The sequence below is a fragment of the Patella vulgata genome, chromosome 1 (genome assembly GCF_932274485.2).
Source record: "Patella vulgata chromosome 1, xgPatVulg1.2, whole genome shotgun sequence".
Taxonomy (NCBI): domain Eukaryota; kingdom Metazoa; phylum Mollusca; class Gastropoda; family Patellidae; genus Patella; species Patella vulgata.
In genome coordinates this window covers 76,066,109-76,086,278 of record NC_065879.2, presented here as the reverse complement: position 1 = coordinate 76,086,278, position 20,170 = coordinate 76,066,109, and the positions used below count along the sequence as shown (strand labels likewise).

The window sequence follows — 20,170 nt, the reverse complement described above, 5'->3', positions numbered from 1 at the left end:
TAGGTAGCGTTTTCTCTCGATACTGCCTTGCGGTGAATGTAGACAAAATTGTTACTTTTTACAAAGTACCCGGTATCTAATACAAAAGTAAGAGACATATTACTATGGAAATTTTCTGTTTTAAAAACTGATTGATATTAATTTCAATGAATTTGTATGAGTGTTCGCGCAATAAAATTTGTCAGTTATTTATATCTTGATGAACACCTGTTATAATCGATGAACCCGTTATATTTTTATGTTGTAATAACAATTTATAATTCAATTAAACCCCTGAATAGTTTTCATGCCTGATTCCGACTTGTCAGGACAGTTTTGCCTAGTCGTTCGGATGCGACGGGAATTCGACATCCATCTGTATATAGATTGGTTTACACGTAAAAAATAGGAAAGGTATTTCGCGCTTCGGTAATGCATTTACGTCGCTTTCCTGGAAAATATAGCTGGGGTTAATATTCAATCAACAGCAAGTAAGTCATTTTGGGAATAACATTATTATGACATAATCTTTATTTCAGAGTCTTTACATACGCCATGCAGTGTGCTGTGTTTCCCTTGTTAAATTTTACGTGCAAACCAACGTGCACACGGGGACTCGGCGTTTACGCGTCATCCAAACGACTTGATGCACTATTCCATCTGGAGGACAAAAACAACACTCTGGTGGTGCAGAGTGGAGGGCCTGGCAAGGAGCGGTGTCTAGTCGTTCCGATAGGAAGGAAAGCATAAGTCCCTTGTACAGATTGACGTGCACGTAAAAGAACCCTTGACATAATTTGAAATAAGAGTAGGTCGTAGTGTAGGTGCCCGGGCCAAATTTCCCTTATAACACTGTATGGCGTACGCCCATTCGGTGTGGAAAAGTATGACGTTAAACCCCTTTTCATTACACTTTTTACCGCCGGACGTTTCTTGCAAGAACTGGGCTTGGAAATCTCAAGGCTACTGCTCTAAACATATGGTGTTTCGAATGTGAAACATTTTAGTTCGGATACTCATTTCCTAAGCACCGATTTAAAAAGAAAAACAACAACAATTTTCAAGTAGATTAACCTTTCTCCACTTTATTTGCTACCTGTATGTTATTATAAAACCCCTAATGCGTTTCGAACATGATCCTTTAAACGACAGACATAAATATTAAATTTTCAAAAGATGTCACTCACTTTCATCGACCAGTATGTCTTGATAATAGTGACTATAAACACCTGTTGAATGCAGTAAATCATCCGTGATAAATGAATATACTACATCAAGACCTAAAGAACCTGTCTACATCACTGAACCATTGCAGGGCTTGCAGACAATTTATATTAGTATAAACTATACAACGCGCTATGACTGTGTAATTGACTTTTGACAAGGTGTATGTGGAATAGAACTATTAACAGATTCCAACTATAAGCAAACATAAGTTACACAGGTGGACATTTTAACAGGTAAATATATAAGAGGGGGAAACACAAACTGTGTTTAAAAGTGTGATTTGTTCTGAAAGAGCAAAACTAGATTTCAAACAAACCCTTGATTATTGGTAAGGGGAGATTAGATCTTATTGCGAATTTTCTCTCAGTTTTCAACTAGTGATTAATATATTGATTGGTTGAAATTTGAGGTTTGCGGATTTATTTTATTGCAATCAGTCGATGCAATTATAATTCAGTAAATGAGCATGTTTAAGTTCTGTTCTATGAACGTAATATCGGTAATTTAATGTGACATTGTCAAAAGCATTTATGTCGCCCTTGGCTTCTAATTCCAGTTGTGTCTTTGCGTCCCCGATCGTAATTCTACCGTGTTTTACACATGCCGTGCATCGTCTATTTCTGATTTACACCCTGCGCTTTTATTTTTGAAACCACTAAACATGTTTTACATTAAAGGAGCTAAATGGCTAATATTTGGGACCTATAGAAATTGACACAAACATTCATAATGTAATACGAATGTATATAAACTGATTTACATTCAATCGTTCTTCGAGTCCCTTGTTACAAATGGCGCTGGGACGCCTTCTGGTACACGATTTGTGTACAAATGGTAAAATGTTTATTTTGCCTCAAAAATTGGATATCAGAAGCCCATCTTTTCCTGGTAAGATCACAACAACAATGTTGATTTGAATAATTGACAAATAATTCGTATTTCCAATGACGAAGTCTGTGGATGATGCCGAGTTAGCTACTTTAATCGCTAAAATCAAATAGAAAAGGCCAGTATCTAGTCATTCGTAAGGGATGAAAAACCGTGCACGTAAAAGAACCCTTGACAGTTCGAATTCGGAAAGAGTAGACCGCAGTGTCGCTCTTTGGGAAAAATTACGATGGACATCGTGCACATTAATTAATTTGTATTTTTCCGTTGGGGATGAGGATCACACTGCACACGTAACCCTAGAAAAAATTAAATGCCCATCTCAAAGGACCCCAATAAGGTGTCAACAAGTTCCATTCTGTTTTAATTGTTCTTTAAGATATTCCCATGTCCGCTCAATGATTGTACCTACATATTTAATGCAATAAAATGTAGTTCCATGACACGTCAGGACCAACCTGGCTATATTTGCCAAATATCTTTCACGGACCGGCGTATCTGTGATTGCAATACTGTTGTTCATATTTGTTTTTTTGGGGTTTTTTTTGGGGGGGGGGGGGGACGTCTCTGTTGTGCCTTATTGTTGTGGTTGTTCTGTTTTTTTTTTAAATTTTATCTTCTCTTTTTTGTTGTTGCTTATTCCGTTGTGAGATTGTTTATGAATGAAGTCACCCGTTTATGCATAGAGCGGAGCTTTTACGTAAACAGTGTATTTGAGTCTGCGCCTCCAAAAATAGAGTACACGTTACCTGATTACGGCACAGGCAATTAACTGATCATAGTGAATGACAAAACCCTTCGAATGACACTATAAATGTCTTAAGTAAAAAGATGTCAAAATTAAACCTAATGTTAAGGTGAACTCGCCATATGACTGCATACCATGTCTCGTACACCATTATTGTTAGAAACTGTGCCTCACAGATCCAAACTTGCCAAGGTAAATGGAGACACTAACAGCCAATATTTTGATATTATAAAATACCTGTGTAAATGGAGAAAGTAATGTCTCATATTTTAATATTAAAAACTTGCCTGCGTAAATGGAGACACTAATATCCATTATTTTAATGTTAAACAGTATCATTTGAATGTCAACAAGTACTTGACGTAAACGCCATGCTTCATAGATCTAGTATTTAATCTGTATATTAAATATTAACCATGAATCATCTATCACTAGCTCCACATCTGAATAAAACAACTATTTTATATATTAACTATTCATTAACATCGTTTTGCTTGAAAGCTCTTCTGACAAAAGTCATGCTGTTACGGGCTGATGTCGAACTGGTATATAAGCTCATTGTAAAATCTATACAGAATAAAGGGGAAAAAATGAGTGGTGTTTAACGTCGCAATAAATAACACATTGGTCATATTGAGACTGGCATACAGTTATTAATTTTCTATGGTAAAGGGTACAATGACACAGCTGAGCATTTAACCCACACAGCGCCACTTCCACCTGCCATGAGGTTCTTTTACTTGTACACGAATAAAATTAATGTTGTTACGGTCTGGTGTCGAATTGGTGTATACGCCCATTGTAAAAACTATTCAGAAGAAAGGAAAAGAAATGGATCCGTAATTAATTTTCTATGGTAGGGTATGCAATGATACGGATGAGCGTTTAAACCTCACACCTTGATCAAGTTCCATTTGTCAAAGGTTCTTTTACCTCTACACGGGTAAACCATGATTTTAGTCCCATTCCAACGACTAAGCAACACTTTACTTTGTCAGCTTCACGTGTACTTCATTAGGCAAGTGGGAACATAGCTTAAAAAACTATTCATTATAAATGTAAGTAGTTAATTCACTGCCATGTTCGCCATAGAGTGGAACACAATTCAATGTATACTTGCTCATTATATACATACACTACTTATTTATTTATAATTTCTTGTAATGGGTATAATTTAGGAACAATGAGTGGGCAATAATCTCGGGATAGATTAAGATAATTAATGGATTTTTTTTGTGTGTCACAATTTTATTGATGTTGTCGTTGACGCTAAAAGTAAAGTTATGAAAATTATATTTGTTGTTGGCGTTACATGGTCGAACATTTACATCGAATCATGATATGGTAATAAAAATTGTGACAGGGGAGATCTAAAGCAGCTTTGGCAGCTAAATCTATTCGTTCCTTAATTGTCAGAATTGTGATATTGTTTTAATTTGATATAGCCGGGTTGGGGCTGACGTGTCATAAAAATGCATTTCATTCATGTATTTATTGCTGACAAGAAGAATTGTCCTCTTTGCCTGACATAGGGAGTTCAGCTAGTTCAATATATAATAACGACATAGGGAGTTCAGCTAGTTCAATATATAATAACTGAATATAACGAAATGAAATAAACTTAAATGTATTACGTTTCTGTACTAACCGGTCTAATGAAGACGGGCATACCCTATGGTAGATAACAAACCTTAATCTCTCAACCCTCCGTGTTTCGAGTTAAGAACTGAGGCCATGACCTATAACGTTGCAGCTGCCGGAGCGATTCACACCCGGCATTTTAAAACAAAATTGACAATAGTTTTAATCAAAACAACGATTGATTAGTGTTATTTATAATATTTCTACAACACCCAACTACAATTAAGCATATAATCCTACCTGAAACGGGTACAAATCGTCGTTTTTAAAATCGAGGCGTTAAGCCGTTACTAAGACCGCCATCTTTTTAAACGATACGCTGTCATCATGAAGGCGGAGCTAAATATAAGGCTTTTATAACAGCCAATCAAAAGGACAATCGAAAGCACAGTAACTATGAATGGATTTCGATGGCGGTGAAATGTCAGACAAAAACAACGCTTCATTAATTTAAACGTGAATATTTGGAGTTAGGCGACAGTTGTGCCACTACATTGGCCTCTGTAAGTTTAATTAATCATAATATCATAAACTTATCTATTTTAAAGATGTTACATGCATTAATAAAGAAATTGAGTTTGCCACTTGGAACTAAAGGCATCCAATCGTAGCTAAAAACAAACACATCAGTATATCTCAATGTTTTTAGCTACGTTCTCGTAACTAACCCTATGGGGAAGAATTGCTCTGACATCGGCGCTGCGATCTACTTATTTCGAATTCAAATATTTGTCGGAGAATGTTTAGAGGTTTGGTGGTGTGGAGGGATACGTCCACCTGACGCAAACTAGGTCATTTCGGAACTAACATATGGGCATTTTTTTATGTCACTAAATCAGAGAAACCCCACGAGGTTAGACAGGCGACCCTACTCCACATACAAGCGGGGAATCGAAACCCCGCAACTTGGCTCAGTGACAGACCTTCTGATCCATTCTGCCATCCAACACCCCTCCCAGGATATTTAATGCGTTGTCAGTGGTAAGCAGGGGGGTGTCGAACGACTATAAACTTTTCCTTGCGCCCAGACAAGGGAAATCCAGACTGGACGATTCCGAAAGTCACCCAACACGGGGATGGAAGCAAGTGAGCAAGTGTCATACTCAACCAACCACTGATTCTCCCATAACGATATAATGAGGTTACATTTAGAAGGACAAGAACACCTGACACGAAATTCGAGAGAGAGAGAGAGAGAAAATGGGGATTAACATCTACTCGACACAAACTAGGTCATTTATTTTTTTTAATTTCAATAATTTGCTTGCGCGTAGGGGTCTTTAGCAGTTGGATGATCCTTAGAAAACCCACGAGGTTTGACAAACGACCCTACTCCTTGTCACGTACAACCGGGGATTCGAAACCACGCCAGTTGACTCAATGACAGGCTTTATGATACAGCACGCACGTGCTAACCATTCGGCCATCCACCCCACCCCCCTAATTCGATAATGAGTGGGTGGAAAGGAGCAAAATGTCCCTCATAGTACAAATAACGACTTATGCCCTTCTTCAGAAATGTAGAACGTTAAACCTATATTAGCATATTTTATAGTTAGTTTATAGACAACTATTTTTTAGTTAATTATAAGTTTCTTCTCCAGGGTGTGATTTAAGACGTTGGCTCGCTAACCTGAAGGTCCCGTGTTCGATCCCTGTGTTGACCGAGAAAGTTCATCGGAAATTTCCGGCGTTGTTCCACCTTGTCGGTTGTACTCGACGGAGGGCGTAGCAAGGGTCAACGTATTGCGTTCGGATAGGATAAAAAAACAGGTCCCTTGTACACAGTTGGAATTTGATATAAGAGAAGAGTAGACCGTAGTGCCGCGGTCCGGGCAGAATTTCCCCCATAGCCCACTGTATGAAACGTGTCTTCATTAGCCCAGTCGGCGCAGAACAGTAACTAATAACAAATATTATTTCATGAATTCTGATTCCAGCTAACACTTCTGAAATCTAGAATGTGAGGTACGTGGAATAATTTCGCTCAGACCTATATAAACCCATTTAGCATTGGGCAGTAATGGTTATGGTGCACAGGACATGTTTCGTTTTAAACACTCTCATTTACCAGAGGATGTTTGTTTTAAGTCCGGTTTTGGCGTGGAGAGACTTATTCCATCTATATAAATTAAATCTTTATTCTCCAGGACGTAATAGCAGAATCGGGAGAAGTATAACATACGCAACTATGGCGGCAACAGACGCGGAAGTGACAATAACTGTAGAAAGTGCGAGTTTATTATCAGAAGAACAAACAAAGAAGAAGAAGAAGGTAGGAAAGGTTTATTTATTAATCCGCTATTTAGGAACAATTTGTGCTTGCCCAACCTCTACGAAAATACTCCACATGGCGAATGGTGCTAAAACCTATGAAAACAGTTTGTTGACAAGACACTGTATCGTTCTCCGCTTGTTCTACTTCTTTGGGGTCCCAAACTTACATACTCAAAATATACGGAAGGGTCTTCATAAAGGACTTATAAAAGACCCCATACCAGACGATCTAAAAACGATAATTAGATATTCAACACAGGGATGTATTTGCTGGTAATATGAGGGATCCGGTGGTTTCTTATACTAGTAAAAACTAGTGGGGCACCGTTGTGGCTTATGACGAGCTAGGTTTCTGCAGTAACACCTAAAATATCAATACATACACACAATTTAAATAAATTCATACTAGAAAATGATACTTGGAGTTGAAATAAACTAACCAAGGGGAATAACTCGCATGGGGTTCTGCAAGCTGTAGCACATTTCTACTAATTCGTTGGAAACTATGGTGTGCCAGAGAGAGAGAAAGAGAGAAATTGGAGTTTAACGTCCACTAGGGGTTTCATATCAGCAATCAACTCGGCGACAGTTGAATCGAATCGATGTTCAGATTTGGGTGATTGATCCAGAATCCCAAATAAACAAGGGAGTCGTGGTGGCTCAGTGTGTTGACCGCTGACTCACTAACCAGGCGGTCCGTGGTTCGATCCCGGTGTTGGGTCGAGAAAGTTCCCAGCGTGGTTTCGCTTTCTCAGTGGCACAGGACGAGGCCGGGCAACGATAACCTCTAGTAGACCGAGGTCCCGTGTAGACGTCGGTGTGTGCGTAAAAAAAAACCTTCACAGCTGGAATTCGATGTAAGAGTGTGTCGTAGAGACGTTGTCCGGGCAAAATTACCATCATAGCACTGCGCAGAAAAGTAGGACGTTAAAACCCCATTTCATTTTGAATAAACAAATACCGTGTCATTACCGCTAGGATAGAATTGATTTAGAAGAGGTTTTAATTGTTAACAAGATTGATATAGAACTTTATAAAATAATCCTGTGATTGTTTATCCAGTTTTAGACAAGACTTTAGTAGACTGGTTCAGGATGTTTCAACAATGTGGGATAAATTTTATCGTTTGATATCTTTAGTTTATATGGTGTGCTAGGATGTTAGAAACATTTCCTGATTTAAATTTAATAACAATTATATCTTAATAGTGTTTTAGACAACGATTAAAACAGAACACTTAGGTCACATAATCTAGCTTTCTATGTGCATTTCAACTGGCCAAAGGGCAAAATGGACGGCGGTGTGAAATCAATAGCAAGTAATATGAACTATATAGATGGGCATAGTTTACGTCAGGGTTGATCGATTTTAAAAAGATGTACCAATATTAGGAAAAATACTACTTTTTGTCAGTGTCGGATTTAAATGAAGAGGGACCCTAAGCTAGTCCACTTATGGGGCCCTCCCAATCCAGCACGACTAGGGAAAGGTGAGAAAGTGTGTTTTAAACATAATTGAGCAAAACGGAGGACCATGATGGATGTTAAAGACCGCAGTGCGTGTAAGAAAGACCTATGGCAGATTCTGCACATAGAGAACTATCTACTTTGAGAAAAGATTTCCGCCTCAAATGGCCACAATATTGAAAAATTAGTGTACATTTTGCAATGCGGTTCTAATAGACTAAATAAATGTTTTCAATTCCATTATAATGGAAGCGGAATAAACACTTCTTAATTATCTCGAAGAATACTTAATGTTTTGGACTAAAATCGTCGAATTAGGAATCACAATGTCGACCAACTAGCCTTGCGTCTGTTCTAAAGCGGAGCTAGACAGACAACCTAAGTTTCGTATGCTTATGGCAGTGTCAAACATAGCATACACATTGGCCTGGGAACACCTAATGTTGAGATCCTGGGCTTCAGCCTGTTAAGCCTATAGGTAAATTGTGTATGATATATATTTCCTTTATTCTGTAATATTGCGACTTGCGAGGGGTTAGTTTGATTACGGCAACACTGTTGTCGGGGATGTGTGGTTTATTAATTGTTTCGTTTGTTAAATCTTTCAATCATTGATTTATAATTATGGTCGCTATATAAAACAATGATATACATTGGCTGTTTTTTATATGAGAGAAGTTGTTTAAATAAATGATGGGGTAATCGTAAAACTCATTCAAGCGTAAGACGTCTTAATTATCAATGGCGAACCTATAATATGTCGAGAAATATCCGTTATGCGTAGACTGAAGTACAAAATAATCTATACAATTCTTTACGTGAGGAAAAAATTCATCCCTTCGGTATTTGTTTCTAATTTGTTTGAAAGGGTAATGTAGCTTCCACATAAATCCGGCGTAGGAAGCATTGTAAGGATTTGTCCATTTTCTAGCACTATATATGGTGGTATTTGACGTCCACCCGACACAAACTGGGACTAACATAATAATGTGGTAGAGAAAAATTCGCTTGTCAAGGTAATTCGACAGATGATGACATCGGTCCAATAAAGTAGTGTTGATGGAACTTTAAAACCTCTTAATACAGTGGGGGGGGGGGGGCTCGTATGGTCTAACTCGTGCGCTTTAGATGATGAGGCCTGCCATTGAGTGGGGCGATTTCGACCCCACATCTGACAAGGAGTATGGTCGCCAGTCTAACCCAGTGGGTTTTCTACGGATCATCTGGCTCCGGGTCATCTGGCTCCCTCCCGCTGCTGATTATTGGAATAAAATGAACCATATATTATGTTATTCCCGAATCTGGAAATTGAAACCACGCCAGTTAACTCAATCACCTTATGATCTAAAGCGCGCGCGTTACCCCCCCCCCCCCCCCATCTTAGTAACGGTATTTATCGAAACCCAACAAGCTGATTAGCTATATGTAAATCCCCGCACCCGGCGTAAAGGGGTAGATTAGTGGTCTTAAACAACGAATGTCATTTAAATGCAACTCTTCCAATAAGGCTTAGACATCGTTCACTGATAACGTCACTGACGTATGGTGAATAACTAACACCGCCGACTGAACAGTAGCCTTTCAGAATACATACAGTAGCGTAAAACGAATCTGAATCATAAAGGCATTACGAAGTCAAAATTATGGCATTAATTTTATGTATTAGTCAGGATCATCTTTAGGATTTTTTTTTAATATCATCGTACAAATACTACAAGATTTAAAAAAAAACATGTGAGCTAGCTTGTTTGTACTGACTGAATAATGCATGCGTTAATCTCCAGAGAGAATGGCGCATGTTCTAGCAATAATGTTGTTGAAAATAATATTTGACTCATGCAATAATAATAAGCCAGATACATACGGTAAATATCCTAAGATGCTAAAACAAAACTATAATAAATCGGACATCCCAATAATAGAGGGCGCTATTGCACTTTCGCACCTCTACCAGTTCCCGTGGTCGTAGAGACTTGAAATTTGCAGGGGATGTTAAGGGGGGGGGGGGGGGCTATCCATGATCTCACACCAAATTTCAGCCCAATCGATCAATAACTTTTTATTTTACCGACTTTTTATCTCCAGACGAGATACGATTTTATCCGTTCGACGCCATTTTCTTTGTTGACTATTTAGACTCGAATAACAAGACACTAAGACGGATTCCGACACATTGCGCTTCCTGCCTAACGTAATAATAATAATAATTTTCGTTTATTTTAATTTTTGCGCTAAGCCACCATTTTTTTTTAATAAACGACTATTTGGCGACGACTAGTTTGGTGTGAGATCATGACTAGCCCCCTTTAACATCCCCTGCAAATTTCAAGTCTCTACGACCACGGGAACTGGTAGAGGTGCGAAAGTGCAATAGCGCCTAAAAGAGAACATTCGCACGTGTACGAAAAGGGACACGAAAACTAAGGAACACGTCATCGATGCATGTGTACTTGTGACATCATCCCGTACAGAGAATGTTTACGTTGAATTCACGTAGGCTTGTATACGAAAATGTTTCTCGTGGCATGATTATATTGAATTCCCCATGTTAAAAATCGTTGGTCTATCACTTTAACCGGAAGTTATATTCGATCACCAAGACGCGACACCGATATCTCACTAGGTCCAGAAAGATTATTTATCTAATAGGATCGATTGTACTGACAAATTAATCAGACAAAGGGATTTATTAGTTCTTTGCTATTGTCAAAAAGGGCATGAAGGATATGATACACGAGTAGTAACCAGCTGGATTTTCTTCTTTTTTTATAGAAAATTCAGATAATATGTTAACATGATACTGAAAATTTGCAACTAGTCTAACTGGTGCTACATTATTAGAGTGCAGGAGGACGGCGCAACACAAACAAAACAAAGCCCATACGACAAGACGTACAGACATTGCAAGCAATAAATAACAAACGTAGATATCAGATAAAGTGAATGGGTCCGGGGCCCAGTCGTGTAGCAAAACGTGCCTTATCTTAATAAATTGTTACCTGTAGATGTGTAATTATTAAATCATTACAAAGCTGGTCAATCTCATTGACATTCTGAGTTCATATATTAAAGGAGCTAAATCGCTAATATTTGGGACCTGGAAATTGACTCAAATGGGTCGCAACGCATATAATAATGTATTATGAATGCATATAAACTGATTTACTTTATATCGTTCCTGTTTTACTGTAATTTCTAATCAGGTATATTCTGCGAAATCGAATCGCAATCTCTAGCCTCTGATTATTCCAGTCTACACCGATAGTATTTATTGCGCATGCTCTCCAGATAAGAATATGGTGGCATCGTTTGGCATGACTTGTGGAATATATCTAGCCTCGTTCTTCGACTCCCTTGTTACAAATGGCGCTGAAATGCATGTTACACGATTCGTGTACCAATGGTAAAATGTTTACTTTGTCTTAAATATTGGATATCAGAAGCCCACCTTTTCCCGGTAAGTTCACAACATCAATGTTGATTTAAATTGACAAATAATTCGCGTTTTCAATGTCGAAGACTTTGGAGCACATTGAGTTAGCGACTTAGCTTCTTTAAACTTACGGCGTGATTACCATTAAAGGGTACATTACCAAATTTGGTGATCTTGCCATGTTACTATAAGCACTACTTCGTTCAGTACAATAAAATTAAATTTGGTTTCAATTTTACCTCTTCTTCCAAAAGTAGAGTCGGTAAAGTCACATCAATTATGCAGACGCTGGACTTTACTCGCATTGGCATATCGCACGCGAAAATGGCCATTGGCAGCTCGCACCTTACCTTAAGTAGGTTTTGTATCAATAGCAATAAAACGTCATTAATCACAGCTTAACGAGCAAGACTTCTGTGATTTTGGTCAAAATTAAGTCGTTCGAATGAGACAGGTTCTATTCGGTTATAGATTTGTTATGAAATATTAAGCGGCAGTTGGCTTGTTTTCTAGTTTTCATTCTAGTTTAGACCCGCTTTCCATGTACGCCTTTTCACCAGCAAGAAAACGCCGGCGAGATCTTTTGTAGTTCCATGAAATCGTGTTTCTATTAGCCAAGACGCTTTTGATGGAAATGAGAATGACCTTTAAATATTTGATTCGTTCAAAAATAGAGATAAAAGAGATAATACTTTGTTTTCTGTTAGGAAATTTATTATTTCTCCGAAAATAATTATTAATTAATTATTTTACATATAATTTCTTTTTCTTTGCTACGCTGTGTTCGTTTTGTTTTGTCTTTTTTCTTTCCAAATTTCTATTCGCCCAGACCAAACATGTGTGTTACATTCATTCGGCGGAACTATATTCGCCTACGCCTAGTGTGTCCGCTTCGCCGAAGCAATCGCTCGATTGTAGAATTCATTAGCCAATCACCACTGATATCGAGAAGTTACGTGATTGTTTGAAGACATGGTCACTGCCATGTTTAATCATGTGACGTGAAAGGAGATGCTATCGACTTTGGTGAATTGGGCGAAAGATTCGCTTGGTGTGTCCTCCCCCAGTCAGCTGCATTTCGGCGCCGATTGATTAAGGTAGCGTATCCACCGCTTAAGCGGTGGTTTAGTGAGTAAGGCTCTCATAGCACACATTGTATGGCGTATGCCCGTCTTCATTAGCCCAGTCGGTGCGTTAAACCCCATTTCATTTCATTTCCCTTGTTAGTGGTGTGGGACGGATGGATTGACAAGGACAGGGTCTAGTCGTTCCGATGGGACGAAACCCCGCAGTCCCGTGCACACGTTGGAGTGCACATAAAAGAATCCCTTATTGTCTGAGGCTGGTATCAGTCATGGCAGTTTTGTGTATACCCATTTCTTTGGGGCTCCATCGTGGGCTATATCTCCAGTAAGATCGATTTCAACATAAAAAGAAAGACGCTAACTCCGTGGTGTTTCAATCTCTCTATTGAGAGTTACCGTCTAAATATGGAGTTTATGCTCTTATTTACACAGATGGTTCTAAAGATGGTGATCCAAGTAGCCTCGGCTACCGTCATGCCATCTAAAATCATTTATCAGGCTTTGGAGTTCATGTTCTGTCTACAAGCAATTTATGACAAACACAATTGTAAACCCATTGTAAATAATTTCATTTATGGTCGCTGGCAACGGTCTTAGGATCTTGCAGGCACACACAAACTTCATCACCTTAATCCCCTCTAAGGAGACTGGCCAAACTACTATAGCACCAACAGGTAGGGAGAAGTTGTTTTGTGTTGCCATAAGACTTCATTTCATTTCATCACACGGAAAAGAACCTATGACAGTTGGGATTCGAATTAAGAGTAGGCCGTAGCGCCACTGTCCGCGCAAAACGTTCCGTATGAGCCCAGTCGGTGCACAGGACGTTAAACACCAGTTGATTTTCATTTTGTTTTTTTTTTTTTCGTGTTTTTTCCAAACAAGTTGTTCTTTATTTGATAGATTCCGGGTTTATTTTTTCTATGACAATCCCAAGCATGTGATAATGTTTTATGATTGTTATAAAATGTAGTTGACTGCTGTGTTTATTATGTGTTCTATTGCTGCACTGTGATACGTTTTATGTTTTATCATGCACACGATGCAATCGACAAGTACTTGACACATAAACGCTGATCAGTTGCAATAACACGTGTTAAAGTGAATATACCATTAACTGTAACAGCAGTTGGGAACAGGTAGTGTTAAAATGTCACAGAAAAAAAACCGTTATAGTCTATTAAAACAAATAAAAAAAAAATGAAATGAAATGGGGTTTAACGTCCAAAGTTTCTGCACCGACTGTTCTAATAAAGATAATCATGAGTTATAAGTAATATTTTGGCTACTCTATTTCGAATTCCATTGTACATTGTACATGGGACCTCGGTTTTTCGTCCAATCCCAAAGACTAGACACCGTGCCTTGACAGTCTCTCCCTCCTGCACCGCTGACATGGGGAAACCCCGTCTGAAAAACAAAAAACCCGACGAACCTTCTCGGCCAACACCAGGAGCGAACCCGTGACGTCCTTACTCATTGAGCCACGGGGGCTACCCATATAAATATTACGGTTCAAATATACTAAATACCGAAACGTAAATCATAGTCAAATTATAAATCCAAACCACATGCTTCACCACAAGAATATTCCGGATGATGGCTGATGACGCCGAAATCCAGATGAACAAACCAACGCTCTAACGCAAGACACCTTGAGTCTAAATAAAAGATTTCAGATCCAGATATCGAGCTATCAACACTCCCCAAAGTCGTTTTGTTCATAGTCCATCGTACAAACACCACAAGAGAAAAAAAATAAAAAGTTCTCGCAAATCAGAGATCAGAAATTGTTGGTTTTTATTCGAAATGTAGAGTAAGATGTCTGAAAGAATGTACTTAAAATAGCCAGGCGTGATTTGCATTTTTTCGGAAAATAGTAAATTTTGCACGAATCAATCCACGCTAATATATACTCAGATTGATTATTTAACATTTAATTAAGGAAGAAAATCACAAATACCAATGCTAGACAATTTCTTGGCTTGGAATCAATCAGATTTGAAACAGGCCCATCGATCTCGATCACGGCAAATAAAGATGGCGAGTGTCTTGTTACATAGGGAGCAACATAGATCCATGAATATTCAATTTTTGGACTGATATTTAACTGTTCCGTGAGTTGTCCACCCTTGATATGCACAGATGTCACATGACGACTGCCAGTTGTCACTTGACTTGGAGACTTCAATAGGTAACAAATATCATAGAAGGGAGATTGTATGAGCGACGATACATGTGCCTCCAGATTGGCAATTTGACCAAAGAATTGTTTGCCGGGCCGCTTAAAAAGTGGGTGTGGGTGGGGGCGGAGGAAAACCAACAAAAAACGCACACCTTTTGGCCTGCAGCTCTCTATCATGGTGACCGCACTATGACTCCCAATACATACATCTGCAGGGCAAGGACAGGCAAATCAGAGAGAAAAGTATACTTTTAACCTACTGTAGTTTGCAAGGAATTCCATTGTAAAATCACGCAAAGAGTCTTTAAAGTTAAAACCCAATTTAAATTCCACAAGGGAGAAAACAGTTTAGGTTGAAGAATTGAGGAGTCTCTTTAAAACAAACGATTACAAAATCAGGAATCAAATACATCGTACAGTAACAATATAGTGAACGTGTTGATTGAAGTTCCACTATTTTTTTATAATCTAACCTATTTCTCTCTATGCTCATAAACACAAACTAATCTTACTCACGAGACTCATTGATCTTTATACATAGACAATTAGTAGTCTCTATTGTCACACCTTTTTCTCACATCCAGTGGTATCATATTATTTTCAAGCTTTAAAATCCCTTCAGTAATTTTAATATAATCGTCAACAATGAATCGAATATAAATAATAATGGAAATAGCTCGACTCGCTGTTATTCATAGCTGTGTTGGTGATAAATTCTCTAATTGGATGGATTGACATTTTGCAAATGTGATGTAGAATCCTGAATTGCAAAGCATGACATAACAAATAGACTGGGAATTGGATGTCATAAATACAACGCGGAAGAACAATGCATTAGCGTTTTCCAATAGCATAGCTCTTAATTCGATGTTGAGTGTGGTTCATATGATCCCTCTCATAGATCTGATGATATAACTTGTTATTGTAAAAATCAGACTTGGAGTCGCATCGAACAGACGTGAAATCAAATGAATGGTTTTTAACATACTACTTTTCTACAACAACAGGGATAATGTAAAAGAACGAATCGAATAGGCTACGCAAAAACATTGCGCAACAAAACGCATGATGAAAACCAATGGTAAAGCAAATTCATTTTAAGAATGAAGGAATGAATGAAATAGGGTTTAATGCCCAACTTTTCTGCACCAACTGGGTTAATGAAGACGGTAGTTTTATAATGTTTTGACAACAACGTAATGCATGATCCTAATTTATTTTTATGTTTTAACATTACTCTACTTTGTTCATTTTGATACTAATAATATGGTATTTTTATTCCTATATAGTCGTGTGTGTCTTCCTAGGAGGGATAAGTTTTTCCGGATTGTGGCGTTTCTGGCTACACCTTTTTTGAATTTTCCGAGGGTTCTTTTACTTTCACAGCAGTCGGTATTTCGTAACATACATTTCAGACATGTTGGAGCTATAAATTGGGTTCAACTTCCACTCATCGCCAACTAGGTCCATTCGGGACAAACATTATATGGTACAAATGTATATCTTAATTTCAGTTATTAACTTGTGCCCAGGGGTATTTATCAGTGGGGAAGAAATCGTAGCACCAGTCAGGAAGGCATCTCTACGTCTTGTCACAAAAAAACACGATTACTTGTATCAATGACAGACTGTATGACCTAGCGGGCACGCATTTGACCACTCGGACACCAAACCTCCGTTAAGATTCGAAAGCATTTAATTGTCACCGATGATTTCTAGAGCTGTGCAATGTTATCACATTGGATATATAGTTCACATACCTGAAAATATTTTGTTGTACGTTTGTAGATTCGATTATTAATAGGCACGCCCATCGAAATCCAAAATAAAAAACATGGATTCAGCAAAACCACAAAAATACCTTTATGCCCTATAAATAGTACTTTTTGTGGGATATTTCAAAACATGCACATTTATACGTCCACATTCATAATGTGGTCGTATTTTGTCGTCGCCCCTGTGTGTGTCTGTGGGTCGCTTACAGGGCACAATTCTTTATGGATTGTCTTGAAGCTTTGAATACTTATTCCTTAAACCATAAGGATGATCCCTATGGTTTTTGGTGCATGTCCGACCCCCAGGGGCAGAGCCACGCCCATTTTTTGTACTTGGTTGTTTGTCACCTGCAGGCCACAATTCTTAATGGATCATCTTCAAACTTTGCATAGTTATGACTTATACCTTAAGAATCATGCATGCATGCCCACCCCACAGGGGCAGAGCCAGACCCATTTTCTATTAACATATTTGAATTCATTTCAGTATGATCCATCATAGGGTTGGAATTATTTATATTCGTTCATGAGCCACGCAAAATTTTCGCGTTTTTTGTCAACAGACTGGAATTCTGAATCTGAATGGACCACTCTTTGGAACTTGGCATATTTACTCCTTATACCGTAGGAATAGCAACTATTTATTTTTGCGCATGACCCGAGCCCCAGGGGCGGTGTCACACTCATGTTTTGTTAGATTTAGTCAGTAAATTTGGCAAAACAAACCCAACGCCTAGCGTTCTTTATTTTAAAAGTACCATATGAAACAAAGCAGGAATGTGAACTCATATTGCAGCGATAGTGATACTCTCGTAAACAATGCATATATATATAGGCAGGTGTCATTATGAATGTGACGTAATTCAAATTATAAGGTCGGTTAATGTGCAACCTGCTACCATAGAACACACACACACCCACACACCGATATCCAATCTTTATTGTTTTATTATTGGATTATTATACAATGTGTAGGTTCATTTTCTTGGCCATTAAAAAATTCGGACTTTCAAATTAGAAAAGATGTTTGTGCGTCGAAGAAATGACAGAACATATATTTAAGGCATCGCGTGAGGAAATTAATATATAGTGACTGTTCTGAAATATTAAAATGAAACGCAATAAACCCGGAACATTACAAAAAGATAAAATGAAACTTAACGCCCTGCTTTTCTGTATCGACCGGGCTGATAAAGACGGGCATACTCCATACAGTGTGCGATGAGGGCACTTTTGTCCGGACAGCGGAACTGAGGTCTACTCTTAATTAGAATTCGAACTGTCAAAGTTTCTCGTACGTCCACGCCAATGTGTACACGGGATTTCGGTTTTAGCATCATCCGAACGACAAGATGCTGTCATTGCCAGGCCTTCCGTCCTGCACCACTGACAAATCCCGGGGAAACTTTCTCAGTCAACACTGTCTCTATCTCTCTCTCGCGCGCGCTCTTGAATGCTGGACCAAAGCTTGGTTACTGCTGAGATGTAGGTCTAGTTAAATTAAAATGCCAAAGAAGGATGAATAAATGAATATGTTGCAGTACGGTACGACAAAGGTGTACAGTAGCCAAACAGGAGAACGCATTTGACCGACTTGTATTCTGAATGCACAGAAGGGTTACTCAGAATATTTTACGTAATTGTTGTTTTTTCGCCTGCGTGTTTAGCCCCAATAATACGCAGATATCGAGCGATATCTAATTAATTACAATAATCATATTCCACGTATCATATATACGAGAGTGAGAGAAAGAGAAAATAATAATTAATAGAAATGACATAGATATATATGTCACAGTTAATGGATAGCCACTGGACTGGTTGCGCGAAGTAGAGTTTTATCGCGACATTAGAGAAAACCAGTCACGCTGTTTTCCGCCAAATCACACGAATAGTGTTTCTACAACTGATACCAGCAGACGATAAACATGGCCAAACGACAACCTTTGACAAAAACACAATCGGATGATTCAAGTTTATCTGAGGTTAGTTGCATGCCACATTTTTGACATGTTATTGTTTTGTCTAGAATAATATTAAGTCATCTAGTATTTTGTCTTCATTCAGAAAGACAACAAAATTAAATGCGGACGAACGTGTTAAAAATCTCACTTCTTTGGTTTTCTATAGAAGTTTGCGAATATACTTGTTATTTTTTATGATTGTTGTGCTATAATATAAACTCTTTACCCTTAAAACTGTTTTTCATGACCCCAAATTTGTTACGGATTGTGCGAGAAAGGTTCCCTGATACCTTCTAGTTTAAAAAGACATGCTGAACAATTTAACGATATTCATGAAATGTCATAATTATCATGTCCCCAAGAGGGCATTTCACTATCGCATTTCATTATATCTTTTCTTTGATTATTGACTTTTTGATAAAAAAATTTCTATTATTTGAATCGGGTGGCGGGGGATGGGGTTTTTATTGTTGTTTCCTCTGTTGTTCTCATATCCAGATAAATATATTTTAGCTAAGCTGAACATATACTTGGGACATTATGGTGCAGTTACAAAGAATTGTAATTCGCAAAGACTTGGGGTAACTCGAACTTATTAGTTCATCTCTCAAATAATCTCAACCAAATTTGAAAGAACCGTTGACAGATGGAATTCGAAATAAGGGTAGACCGTACCGCACACTACATAGAGCATGTCAGTCTTTTCAGTCGGTGCAGAAAGTAGGGCGCTAAACCCTATCCATTTCATCTCATTTCTTTGTGTATTTCGAAGCTGGTTTATTCATAATTTGAGAAACAGTTGACCATATATAGCCCTCTAAAGTTCTATCTAAATGTTCATACTGTAGCGTTATATATTACCAGTATATAGACCTACGATATTGTTGTTCGGATCGGACGATTAATTAATATTATGTAAGTTTTAAAGTCTTGTACAGTATGGTACAGAATGGCGGTGAATTAGCGACCTTTCATAGTGGCTAAACAAAGCGATATGTATGTAATTACACATAAGTCTAATTGGGTAAATTATTATACATTTCAAGGTAGATGACTGAAATGTCATAGTTAGTAACTACTGAGAAAATTACTATATATAACAAATTATTTCCTAGAGGGTGATAACTTTATTTTGATTATAATTAAGCTTACATTCCATTCTTGCTTGATTCTGAGATATGCTTATTTAATACCTTTATACCCCATTTGGTTTAAAGGGCTTAATTGTATTTTAAATAGTTTCATTAAAGATTATATAAGAGATAAATCTGGCTAGTGCATGTATTTGTTCTAGCTTCAGGTGTTATAATTATAAATTATTATTTAGACATGTATTCAACACTCTAGACCAACGGATGGCTCGGATATGGAATGGATTAGAATTACATAATTTAACGATAAAATGGATAATAGAGACTATGTCTATTATCGTAGCAATAGTACTTGACAATCAAGACTCTCTTGTCAAAACTTCAAACACTCATAACTTTGCTCCAAAAATG

The 20,170-nt window shown here is 37.9% G+C and overlaps 1 long non-coding RNA gene across 2 annotated transcripts in view; it reads left to right on the top strand.

The window, feature by feature from the left end:
- Positions 1 to 314: 314 nt before the first annotated feature.
- The window catches only part of LOC126823724 (uncharacterized), a 55,238-nt gene continuing 35,382 nt past the window's right edge, over positions 315 to 20,170 (top strand). Inside the window, exons 1-2 of one of the 2 annotated variants that reach the window (XR_007681280.2) lie at positions 315 to 470; positions 6,634 to 6,758. This is a non-coding gene — a long non-coding RNA (uncharacterized LOC126823724). Of the gene's footprint in view, positions 471 to 1,311; positions 1,440 to 6,633; positions 6,759 to 20,170 lie in introns of those variants that run through there. The other variant, XR_007681279.2, reaches the window with a different exon arrangement.